The 13,504-nt window shown below is 34.4% G+C and overlaps 1 long non-coding RNA gene across 1 annotated transcript; it reads left to right on the top strand.

Annotated features, from left to right (window-relative positions):
• The first annotated feature begins 9,798 nt into the window (after positions 1-9,798).
• Positions 9,799-13,398, top strand: LOC128169731 (uncharacterized). Its single transcript, XR_008241585.1, has 2 exons — positions 9,799-10,205; positions 12,227-13,398. It is a non-coding gene; the product is annotated as an uncharacterized LOC128169731 (long non-coding RNA).
• Positions 13,399-13,504: the final 106 nt, after the last annotated feature.

Genomic DNA, 13,504 nt, shown 5'->3' on the forward strand with positions numbered 1-13,504 from the left:
TTTCATTGAAACAGCGGACCACTTCGCCAAATCACCCTATGTGTAACGGGCTAGTGGAACGTTTTAACAATACACTCAAACAAATGCTGAAGCGTATGTGTATAGATAGACCGAAATATTGAGATAAATATTTACCCACTGTGCTTTTTGCATATGGGGAGGTTCCCAAAGAAAGCCTCGGGTTAGCTCCCTTTGAATTATTGTATGGCCGTACCGTTCGGGAACCAATGACAATTCTGAAAGAATTGTGGACAAAAGAAATCTTAGATCAGCAAGTAAAGTCAACATACCAATACGTTTTAGATCTCCAAGAGCGGTTAGAATCAGCATGGGAGTTAGCGCAGGAGAATCTGAAGAAAGTCATAAAAACACAAAGATATAAAGTGTATTTTGACAAGAAGGCTAGAGTGCGGAATATGAAACCAGGTGAGAAAGTTTTGGTTCTTTTGCCATCTGATAGTAACAAGCTCCTGATGCAGTGACAAGGTCCATACCAAATTGTGAAAAGATTAGGTAAAGTAGACTATCAGTCAGATGTAAAGGGGAGACATATCATGCAAACATGTTGAAGAAATTTGTAGAAAGATGTGAACCAGTTGTGAATTGTGTTATGTCACTTGTAGATTCAGAACAGATTGATAACTCAGATGTTGAGTGTAGTAAAGAAACAGATTTCTTGGAAGTTCAGTCTCGAGAAACGCACGTTGATGTAGATGTAAATCCAGGGCTTAGTAGAGAGGAAAAGCAGAAAATGAAAGAACTTCTGTACAGGTATAGTGATGTTTTGTCAGACGTGGGTCAGAATAGAAGTGAGTGTTTCTGTGTAATTAAAATGAGGAAATGAACAGTTTAATCCTGTTTTTATGTAAAAATAAAAAATACGTTAAAAAAACACAGTTCATTTACTTAAATTGTTGTGTATAAAAATATATATTTCTTTATTCAAGTGGGGAGGTATGTCACAATATATGTCCATAACTACTTTACATACCTTTTGCTTTGTTTTTTTTTATTATTATTATACCAAATTTATAATTAATTTATATAAAATTACTCTACAGCGTGTACGTATAACAGTTATTGGCATAAAAACTAAGAACATAAATAATATACCTAAATACACTAAATTAAAAACTACATACATATATAACACTAATTTTTGTTTACCTGTAAATGTCAATGCTGAGTTGTCTCTGAACTCAATAAAATAAAGTAAAATGCGTAAATACTTTAAAAAGAGACAGTCCAGCTGAAAACACATGTGTGAATAGCTTCAGATTTACCTATTGTATCGTTAGCAAATAAGAAATAACTTTGATTATAATAGTTGAAATACATTAAAATCCCTTTCACATACCTAATTAATTGAACCACGTGGACTTCGATTGACAGTAATTGACACGTGCTGAAAACTACAAGATCTTCGTCAAACTACGGTCATCATGGTATTCGAGGTTAAAGGGACTCTCTAAATGAAACACACCATCACCTTCTCGATAATTTATTGATGATTTACCAATGCCGGTTTATTTTAAAATGAACAGACATAAATATGTCAAATAACCCCTCAAGGAGCCTCATTAACAAAAATAAATGTAGGTTGTAGCAACTCCTATGATAAACACGCAAAATACATGCATACAAAATAATAATTGTGGTTATTTTTTAAAAAATTGAACAATTATTACCTGGGAGAAGTAGAAATGACAATTTTATCAACAAACATGTCGAAGAGAGTCTTCGCGAGCCCTGCATGTGTTTTGTTTACGATAAATAAGCATGCGTATTAGTATAGAAGGCTGAACCCCGTAACACGTTGCCATGAATTTATGTATAGGTTATACGTAATTATTAATTTTAATAAAATCATTAGATTTATTTCATGGAGAACTATGTATTTTCTGAAAGTTTATACATTCATGAGTAGTACAAAAATACCGAATCCGGTTTTTTGATAAAATGCGCCGTACTGTCTCTTCAAGAATAGTCTGGATAAGTCTAGGCAAACAGATAAGTTTCCAATATTTTTTTTAAAACGAATAAAATTTCCCTCTAATCTAAAATTTTGGGGAAGGCTGTTCCACAATGTAGAAGTGGCTACATCGAACCGCCTATACCGTCACCATACGACCTAGTCCGCGCACGCGACTGAACGAGTAGCATAGAGCTCTGAGCGCGTAGACCTATTTGACTGTAGACCTGGACCAGTTCTTGTAAATACAATGGCGATGTTCTGTGTAAGGCTTTGAAAGTCTGTTGGACCAGCTTGTATTGAATTCGTTGATCAATTGGAAGCCAGTGTAACTTGACCAGCACTGTTGATATGTGGTCATAATCCTAGCAGCTGTGTTTTGAATCCTTTGAAGTCTTTACAAGGAACTGGTACATACACCATGTAGTAAGGCATTGCCGTAGTCCAAACGAGAGGTCACAAGTGAGCATACAAAGGTTGTACTAGCGCTCTCTGACATTAAGGGTCGAATGCGACCAATGTTCCGTAGTTGGTGGTAACATGATTTTGCGATGTTCCGAACCTGGTGATCCATGTTCAGTATCGAACAAAAAATGACACCTAAATATTTTTACTTTTGATAAGACGTTAATTTTGTTGCCGTCGAAGTTGATGCTAAATTCTATGAAGTGATTAATTTTGTGTTTTGGAGCGAAGCCAATTAGCTCTGTTTTTTTTCTTGATTAATCTTCAAATAGTAAGAACGAATCCAAGATACAATATCAGACAGGCAAATCGGCAAACGAGATGATATATCTATCCAGTTGCTAGTAGGTGTAATTGCCATATACAATTAAGTTCGTCAGCATAGCCCTGAAAATTCCTGTTGTGTTTACGGCAAATATCACAACTTGGTTTAGCAAACAGGCTGTAAAGCTTTGATCCAAGGACCGAACCCTGTGAAACACCAAAATTCAATTGAAAGTCTCTGGATTTAGATTGGCCTATAGCGATACTTTGATGTCGATCACCGAGGTACGACTGTATCCATGACAAGGCAGCATCTGTTTTTTCAAAAGATAATTCTAGGCGATTAATAGTGTTGTCTATCACATCAAATGCTGAAGATAAGTCCAGCATCAACAGAACAACACACATGCCTTTGTCTAGAGCAGATGATATGTCATGATGGACTCTCAAGAGTGCTGTCTCCGTAGAATGATTAGCACGGTATGCTGATTGTTGTTTATCATGCAGATTGTTTGATTGTAAATGATCTTCTAGCCTAGAATTGATAACCTTTTCAAGGATTTTAGTAAAAAATGAAAGGTTTAAGACAGGACGGTAGTTCTTTAACTACTCTTTGTCTATTCCCTGCTTTTTAAGAAGAGGACGAACAACGGCGTTTTTCAGTGATGTCGGGAGAGTTGATTCTAAGATACATTTGTTTATTATGGTTGTGATTGCTGGAAGAATGTTATCAACACAGGACTTTAAAACAGATGTTGGAATCGGGTCTAATTCGCACGATTTTGGTGGAGAAGCCATGATCATCCGAACTTCTGATTCTGATTCTGATGTAAAGCAATCGAGAGGTTTACCTTTAAATTTGATGTCTGCTTCTAAAACGTCCACATTCGTCTTTGTATTTAAGACAGAGAGATGGTCTCTAATAGTGGTAATTTTATGTACGAAAAATCACCAAAAGTGTTTGCAAGACCTTGTTCACAACTGTTCGAAGGGAATATTGGGACGTTTTGTTTACCCATTAGTGAGTTTGTAAGTTTATTAAGGTTTTTCTGATCATTTTCAATTTCGTAGATGTTATCGGAATAATATTTTAACGTTTATAATGTTACTAATTTATTATCAGAGTTGCTTTCCATAGTTTAAAACTAGACTTTGACCCGTGCGTGCACATCGGACATTGCATATCGGACATTTACGAAATAGGTACATCGACACACCTTATTATTGACATTTACAAAACAAAGCTATAAGCCTACAATAATGCTTTTAATTTTACTGCACTTTCCTTAGTTTGAATAATCTAACTGTGTCTTGGGAAAGACCCTCATCACAGTTAGAATGCCTCCCTTATACCCGTAATGTACCAGAAAATTGCAGATTCGATTTTGGAGAAAGTTAATGAAGTTGCCTTGAAAATAACAGTCAAATTCATCACAACAAACCTTTTTGAGACTGCAAATACCTTTCAACTAAAAATTTTAATCCATAGAATGGAAAAATTCAACACTTTTTCACCAACGTACACGTATTTTCTTTGTAAAACTGGGTCCGTAGAACATTATTCATTTTTACGATAAAAACATATTCTATCTTCACTCTCCTAACAAATATATTGTAACGTTTTTTGCATGTAAACAAATATTTTTTGTCATCACGAAGACAAAAGTAAGTACTTAGCTGAAATGTATATTTGTTATTTTATACTTTCTTTCATAAGAAATCATTAATATATTTGAACAGAATATACAGCAAAAGTCATATGAAAATTTACCCGTATTTGTATTATCATTTCTGAGTTTATTTATGCAGATGTGATATTGTGGAAACATAAACTAAAGATCCAGTTAGCGTGAATGTATTGCGCAAGCGCAAGATTGTAAAATCCAAAAAATTCAGGTGATTTCCGGGATTTTTTTTTTTGGAGTTTTCGTTGATTTTAAATTAGCGAAGCTTAACTGAGAAAAAATAAAAACAAATTGGTAATCTTCAAGTACCAATGATGTTTAAAATATATAAACCAAAAGACGGTATTCTTCCGTTTTCTCGGTATTAAAGACCAAAAATTCGACTCTATTATTTTAATATAGTAGTATAGATTCACTCAACTGGTTTTACTGAGCGGGTTCTAATCCCGTGCATTAAGGAATTCAGTCTGGTCGTAGCAGTTGGAGAGAGCGGACGTTTCCAACCAGCTCCCTCATTTTATGTAAAGCATTTCTTCATGTAATATAAGTATTACTGACCAAAGTCCAACTATTCTGGGTAAGTTTATTTTTATTCTTTTGAAAAGGATTTAACGCCGTATTTATTCCTAAAATGGCCAATTCGTGAGTAATTGAGAAGTATTTGGAAGTAAAGTGTGATAATGAGTATTTGCTTATATGAAAACTATTTAGTGTAAGTAAAAGTATAGGTATTGTTGTAATGTAAACGCATGTTGTATGTATTTCAGAGTAAGGCGCGAAGTAGTTGCCGTAAAATAAATTTATTTATGTAGTACACAAGAATACGAAAGTGAAGTACATGTACGAGTACAAGAATAGAATTCCTGGGTCCCCCGCCGGTCAAGCAGTATACTAGTATCGAGTCTATCGACCAAGGCTGATTTAGGAATTTGACCAAGGTATTAGTGGTATAAACATTTGGTATAAATTTAATGAAAATCCGTCAAAATTTGTAGGCATGAGAGCGCTTTCAAGGTCAATTTTGGATAAAACGGAGTCATTATTGTGGTCATAGTCCCATAACTCCAACAAAAAGTATTGACCAATGCTGATTTTCGAACTTGACCATGGTATTAGTGGTATAAACATTTGGTATAAATTTAATGAAAATCCGTCAAAATTTGTAGGCATGAGAGCGCTTTCAAGGTCAATTTTGGATAAAACGGAGTCATTATTGTGGTAAAAGTCCCATAACTCCAACAAGAAGTATCGATCAATGCTGATTTTCGAACTTGACCAAGGTAATAGTAGTATAAACATTTGGTATAAATTTAATGAAAATCCGTCAAAATTTGTAGGCATGAGAGCGCTTACAAAAAATTGTGACGGCCGGAAACACGGACACACGGACGCACGGACACACGGACCCACGGACACAAGGACCCACGGACGGACGCCCGGCGTTTCTATGTCCCCGCTCCGCGTTGCGGCGGGGGACAATAACGATTTTTAAAAGTAAATTATATGAAGTGAAGTAGTGAAGTTATGTACAGCAAAATGTAAGTGTAAATACAGGAAAATGTATTGCGTAAAGTAATGTGCAGTAAAATGCAAGTATGAGTAAAAAAATGTTATCTGTGTATTTATCATTTCATTTATATTTCAGATCCCTTTTTTGTACCGTTATTTGAAGTCTACGGAACAGTTGAAAATCTATATGTAAATTATCCCCTGAATAGAAGCCTTTTAAAACCGAGTTATTATTTTGGAGCTGCAAAGCCAAATGGCGACATGCACATTTAAAATATCTATATTACATTCTTTATTGAACAAAGCGGAAACGCCTCTACTAAACGGAGAGTCGAAGAAAGCATGTATTGCTTTTCCGTTCCATTTTCTATCATACAATTCAGCACGTTTCTCTATCAAATATGTTTTCTGTAAAAGTGTAATATTAGTTTTATTTTCTTCTAGCCATGAAAAGAGTTTATCTCTTTTTTTCTGACGAATTAAGACCTCCTACATTCACTGATACTAAATCTAAATTTGCCATATTTCAAAATATTCGTTGACAAAACAAAATAAAATAAAAATAAAAGTAGTAATATACTTTATATGCTATATGAAAAAAAAAGCAAGGGAAAAATATCAAGATCTTTTTACTATTTGATGGGTATTGGTATACATAATAATAGTATTCCCTATGAAAATGCATTAATATTGTCGGACACTCTGTCTTCAGAAAGTTTAATCTGAGTTTTAATATTACTAAATTGGAAAAAAAATATGAACATACTTCTTCTGGGAAAGTCGATAACTATATTCTATGATTTCACAGTCGATTTTATTGAACGTATTAAACAGCTTGGCAAGATAACTCAATTTTAGAGTTGTGAAACGCCTAATGTAATTACTAAAAGTAATTTTCAAACTTACAATGTGAAACTTTCTTGAAATTAGTTAATATAATTTCAGTAATTGTCAGTAACATTCATAAATGTATTTTGCGAGTTAAAAAAATTATTCTATCACTTTTTTATGGGAGCTTATAAGTTAACAATTTGTAAATAAAGTTTCATCTATTTTAGCATTTACCAGAAGTTTCTTTCCATCATTTGACTTATGCACATTTAAAATATCTATATTACATTCTTTATTAAATAAAACGGAAACGCCTCTATTAAAGGGGGAGTCGGAGAAAGCATGTATTGCTTTGCCGTTGCAGTTTCTATCATACAATTTAGCCATCACGTTTCTCTATTGATATGTTTTCTTGTAAAAGTGTAATATTAGTTTTTTATTCTTCTGTGTATGAATATAATAATACTAATTTTGGAAAAGAATGAACATAGTTACTAGACTACTTCTCCTTGGAAAGTCGATAATTAAGGTCTTCCGTTTCCAACGGAAGCCCTTATTGTTTTTCTTAGGTTTCTTCTTCCCTATTATTATTATCTTTTTTCTTACAAATTTTGTGCACGCCATTTCTCAGCAACAGCTCATTTGCTTTTTATGAAACTTTTAAATCTAATAGGTATTGATCTAAACCTTGTTGAAATTTTTTTCATTGATGACGTCACTTCCGTTTTTGAGATATCGTTGATTTTATGTTTTTATAGGGGTATTTTGTCGATGGAACTCTACTTTAACTATTGCAGATATACACTTGGAATTTTCAGGTTTGGTAGACAAAAGACTGAAGTTTTGCATTAAGGTCTTAAATCATTTTTATCTCGAAAAGCGCCGAAGCTCGCCCGGATCCGAAAATTGAGATTTAAAAAAGTCATTATTTTTTATGGTTTTCTTTGTATATCTCTTTTTTGAGAAATAGTTTATTAGGACATGTCATGTAAAAAAAGTAATTATAAACAAGGGCTTTGATAAAAAAAAAAATAAAAAAATTAGGGGCTGGCCCCTAACACTAGGATTCCAGAGGGGTCTGAAGTCTTATATTTATAGCTCTTTTCTGGGGGATATTTTGTGATAGATTATAGAAGCAAAAATGTTTATATTACTTTAATGTACACATACAATATTAAGATTTCCTCATGTATGACGTAATTAGGGATTTTGGGGGTCAGAAGTTCAAAACTTTGATCATCTATATCTGGTAAAGAAAACATATTTTGAAAAGCAGTACAGAAGAGAAGATGCTCAAAATGACGTACTCAACAATATTCAACCGTCAAAATTTCGTTAAACGGCACCGATAAGGAGATAAGGGGTCGGCCCCTAAAATCTTCTTTCTCAGATATCTCAAGAATGGTAACAAATTTGTAAACGCTTGTTGACCTTTCATTTGATACCAACAAAAAGGGGTGGCCCCTAAAATCAAGGACCCAGACGGGTGTTAAGTATTTTACTTATAGCTATTTACTTAGGGGTATTTTGCAATAGGTTATAGAAGCAAAAATGTTTATCTTACTGTTATGTACCCATACAATATAATGAATTTCTTATGAGTTACATAATTAGTGTTTTTAAGGGTCAAAAGTCCAAAACTTTGATCATCTATATCTCAAAAAAGAAAAATATTTTGAAATGCAGTATTGAGGAAAAGATGCTCAAAATGGTGTACTTAACAACATACAACCTTCAAATTTGGCTCAGCGGCCAAAATAAGGAGATAAGGGACCGGTCCTTAGAACTTTTTTCCTCAGATATCTCAAGAACGGAGACGAATTTCTAAACACTTGAATAATCATCTGAAACCTGAAACAAAATAGTATCTGGACCTGAGAAAGTAGACCCTGTTTTTCTATTTTAAATCATGTTTAGCTGTAAAATAGCAAAATCAAGATCAAACATATATTTCAAATTCTAAAATCAGACGGAAAACCTCCTCGTTGCTCGCAATGAGATCGTGTCTAGTTATAGTCTATGATATATTGAACGTATTACCAAGCTTGGCAAGATAACTCAATTTTAGAGGTGTGAAACGCCTTATGTAATGTTAAGTTAATTTTCAAACTGACAATGTGATACTTTCCTGAAATCAGTTAATATAATTTCAGTAATTGTCAATAATATTCATGCACTAAAATGAAACCTCCCAGAATCTGCACATTCCGTTTGCAGCGAAAATTAAAATTGTTGTTATCAAGTAATTGATATATGCATTTAATGGAATGAATTAATTTCGGAAAGTAAGCTTTTTGGAAAGCTATTACTTCTACAGCCTTATTAATCACATATGATCATTGCAATTCTTTCTACATTAGGAAAATTCATAGTTATCAGCAACTGTCCGAACATTTCTCTACATACCTGTGAAGCTTCGATAATAAAAAATTGATACAATGTGTAATATGGCGAAAAGATTTTATTATTATTTTTTTTTTATATGTTTTGTGTATATATAAGTTGTCTTTTCATTTTTGCTTATTTGTGGATTCATTGGAATTTTTTTTCCTCGGAACGAATCGATTATAAAAAATATATAGCCATGGATCCAAGTTCTTTTTTAAATAATGTAATTTCAGTTTGTGTAAATAATAAAACATTCATTTGATCCTTTTAAACTTGTCATCACTTGTAACACAATTAGCTACAACAAATTGTGTTATCATTATCCTTGTTTATTTACCACTTATCTATTTTACACTTGTCTGCATGGACATTAATTAATACCTGTACAGAGAAGCACCCTAGCCCCAGGCACTCGACTAGAGCCGTGCTTGTTCATGCGGACACGGACCGTTACTTGTACATCAGTATACGACGCCTCGAGGGATATGGTCACCGACTTTACCTTCTACGCTGGAGTGACGGATGGATGTACCAACACCTGATAACAACCATTACCGTGGTGACGGGTGGATGCACCAACACCTGATGACAACTCAGGGACATTTTGACCAATACCGTGGAGATCATACATCATCTATGACAAGACCATCGAGTAATGATTGAATATTCTGTCATCTTAAGACATCCATGTCTGATTATAAATATTCGGACTTGGTTAGAAAAGATCAGTCCTCAAATCATCATCATTGAGGAAGAGCATACTCTCCAGCCATCCTGAAACCTTAAAGATATACAATCACAGACTGTAGAACAACTTCTCCCGTCAGAGACTGTGTTGTCTGGTGTACTTGTTGCTTGGAACGATAACTATACTTTTACACTATTATTGGACTTTGTAACCGAGATAACTTTCTTACCTGATTTGTATTAACTTTATCGTTTGCTTCGTAACCTTATTAAAGTTATTTGAACTTAGTACTCTGTTTCCTTTGTGCTGTGTTACAGAGTCAATATGGTGCCATGACCAGGATAAGCTGTTCTTGCTAGCGAACGGGTTCAGTCGCCGAGGAACACATCTTACGTTCTCTTTCGTAAGTACTTTATTTATGTTTTTGTCACAAAAATACCAAAATGACCGAAGAAGCTTTTTTATCTACTGTTCAGGGTTTATCAGTAAATATAAATAATTTGAATCAAAATTTCGGAACAAGTCAAATCACACCTTTTGAGGGAGATCCTAAAGTTTTTAAAAGATGGATTAAGGCTGTTGAGAAACATGCATTATTAGAGAGGATTCCTGAGGAAAAAATAAAGCTCATTGCATTTTAAGCCAGTTCTGGGGCTGTTAGTGATTTCATTGAAAACTGTTTTAAAAGGAACCCTGGGGCTAGTTGGGATGTACTGAGAACTGAATTATCTCAGAGATTTGCTGACGTGACCGACGCGCAGCATGCATTTATGCTTTTAGGGCGAGTGAAACAAGAAAACAATGAAAATATTCAAATTTATGCTGAAGGATTACTTTTTCTTGCCGAAGAAGCTCGTGGTGTAACAGAAATACAACTAGTAGGGGTTTTCATTGACGGACTAAACTCAGACCGACTAAAGCTAAAAGTAATGCGCGATAATCCTACTACAATGGCTGAAGCTATTGGTTCCGCGAGACAAGAGTTTAATTTGCAACAGAGATTTTAATTACGAACTGGCCGAGATTATTTTGCTCCGCGGAATGATTCTAACGAGCCAATGAAAATTGATCATTAGACAACCGTGTAATCAACAAATTCAAAGACGCAAGCCAAAGAATTTTGATATGTCTAAGGTTGTGCACAGAAAAGTTTTAGCTATTGATAAAACTCGACCCAGGGCCAGATCTAAAATTATTTGCTGGGACTGTCATGAGAAGGGTCATTATATTTTTTTATGTCCAGAAGCAGAGGAAAAAGAAAATCTGGAAGAGTTAAACTAAGGGGCTCCGTCCAAGATGGGACCGTTGGAGGGGAGCAAATGTAAAATTAGTTAAAAAAATTACCGACTGTTACAATTAATGCTGTAGAAAATCCGATTTCATGTATTATCAAAATTAGGAAACAAAGGTTTAGACCTCATTTAGATGTAGGCGCCGCTGTGTCGTTTGTGAATTTTGATGTTTATAGGTCCCTCCATGATCATTTAAGTTGTCGAAACCAAAAGTTTTTTTTAAAATCTGTGAACGGCGCCGATTTGATAATTGTAAATTGTACAAATATTGAGTCTAAAATTGATGATTTGTCACATTGTCTCATGGATTTTATGTTGTTAAAAATGTTAACATGGCATTATTATTAGGGAGAGATTGGTTGAATAAAAATGTTGTCATGTTTTTTCTTGATTTGGGGAATCAATGGGACATTCCAAAAGACAATGGTGGAAGACCATTATGCAAAGTAGAATATGTAAATTGTCAAGAATGTGAATCTGACAATGACGATAATGACGTTGAAAACTCTATTAATAATGAATCAAATTTAGTGAAACCAAATTCTGATTCTAAATCAGATGCTGTATCTGTAAGTTCAGATACAGATTAATTAAAGATCAATGAGAGTATTGATGAAGAATGTGATATTTCTTCCTCAGAGGATGATATTCCTCTCTTTGATCTTCAAACGAAAAAAAGAGGTCAAGTTAAGATTGACAACATCAGAAACATCGATTCTGAATGAATAATATGAAATCATTCATGCGCCTTGCCCTTAAACTTATTTAATATGTCATTACCTTTTTTTTTACCCTCTCTACCCTTTTACCTTAAACGTTAATTTTGCATTTGAACATACATTAGTTGAAATTGTCATGTTACAGTTTATTCAACCGATGGCTGCTGAATAGTCGCGCGTGACGATTTAGAGAATAAAGCCTTTGCAGTAAACAATGACCGCGTCTAAAATATGTATATATTGTATGTCAATGAATTTCGCGATTGTTTTTAAAGAATTTTAAAAGAGGTAAATTCAGTCAACTCAGTGTTACCGTTATTTAACATTTTTGGTTTACTAAATTAGGCGTAGGCAGTGATGGGAAATAGGGTGTGTTTTGATTTTGAGGATAATAATTTTTGTATATTGTAAAGTTAACAAGCGTTGGTCGGGTAAATTGTGGCAGAGACAACGGGGTCTAAAGATAGAGGACAAAAAGGGTGATCCTTTGGTGACGATTAACTCGGTTGGCGATAAAGACGCTGGCAGGAACATCAATCCTTCTGCAACAATGGAGACTACTGTTTACAGTACAGGGACAGAGGAACCGGATGCAATACGTAATGTACCCATTAATTATTGGGAATCCGGAAAAGAGCAAAAGTGAAAATTATATTTCATGAACTTTGAAGTATTGTCACTACCGTGAACTTGAACATTGTGTACATACGTTGATTATAATTTATTACGGGAGATGGGACCAATTGTCGTTTTATTCGTATTCAATATAGACTTTCTTTTGTGGTGATGGAACAATTTTATTACGTCGTCTAATGTGTAAACGTGTAAAAACTTTTAATTCTATAGACATTTATGGTGAGAGGATTATGGACTTTTCATTCTGCAGTTGCAGAATTTATGAATTAAACTTAATTCATCTTAAGCAAGGGAGGAATGTAACACAATTAGCTACAACAAATTGTGTTATTATTATTATCCTTGTTTATTTTTCACGTATCTATTTTACACTTGTCTGCATGGACATTAATTAATACCTGTACAGAGAAGCACCCTAGCCCCAGGCACTCGACTAGAGCCGTGCTTGCTCATGCGGACACGGACCGTTACTTGTACATCAGTATACGACGCCTCGAGGGATATGGTCACCGACTTTACCTTCTACGCTGGAGTGACGGGTGGATGCACCAACACCTGATGACAACTCAGGGACATTTTGACCAATACCGTGGAGATCATGCATCATCTATGACAAGACCATCGAGTAATGATTGAATGTTCTATCATCTTAAGACATCCATGTCTGATTATAAATATTCGGACTTGGTTAGAAAAGATCAGTCCTCAAATCATCATCATTGAGGAAGAGCATACTCTCCAGCCATCCTGAAACCTTAAAGATATACAATCACAGACTGTAGAACAACTTCTCCCGTCAGAGACTGTGTTGTCTGGTGTACTTGTTGCTTGGAACGATAACTATACTTTTACACTATTATTGGACTTTGTAACCGAGATAACTTTCTTACCTGATTTGTATTAACTTTATCTTTTGCTTCGTAACCTTATTAAAGTTATTTGAACTTAGTACTCTGTTTCCTTTGTGCTGTGTTACACACTCCATGATAACGGCTTGGCGAAAAGGTACTTAAAGAATGTCCCAGTTTTCAACTCTCAGTCGTCACGTGGGTATA

Source organism: Crassostrea angulata, unplaced genomic scaffold, assembly GCF_025612915.1.
Source record: "Crassostrea angulata isolate pt1a10 unplaced genomic scaffold, ASM2561291v2 HiC_scaffold_192, whole genome shotgun sequence".
NCBI classification, from domain to species: Eukaryota; Metazoa; Mollusca; class Bivalvia; order Ostreida; family Ostreidae; genus Magallana; species Magallana angulata.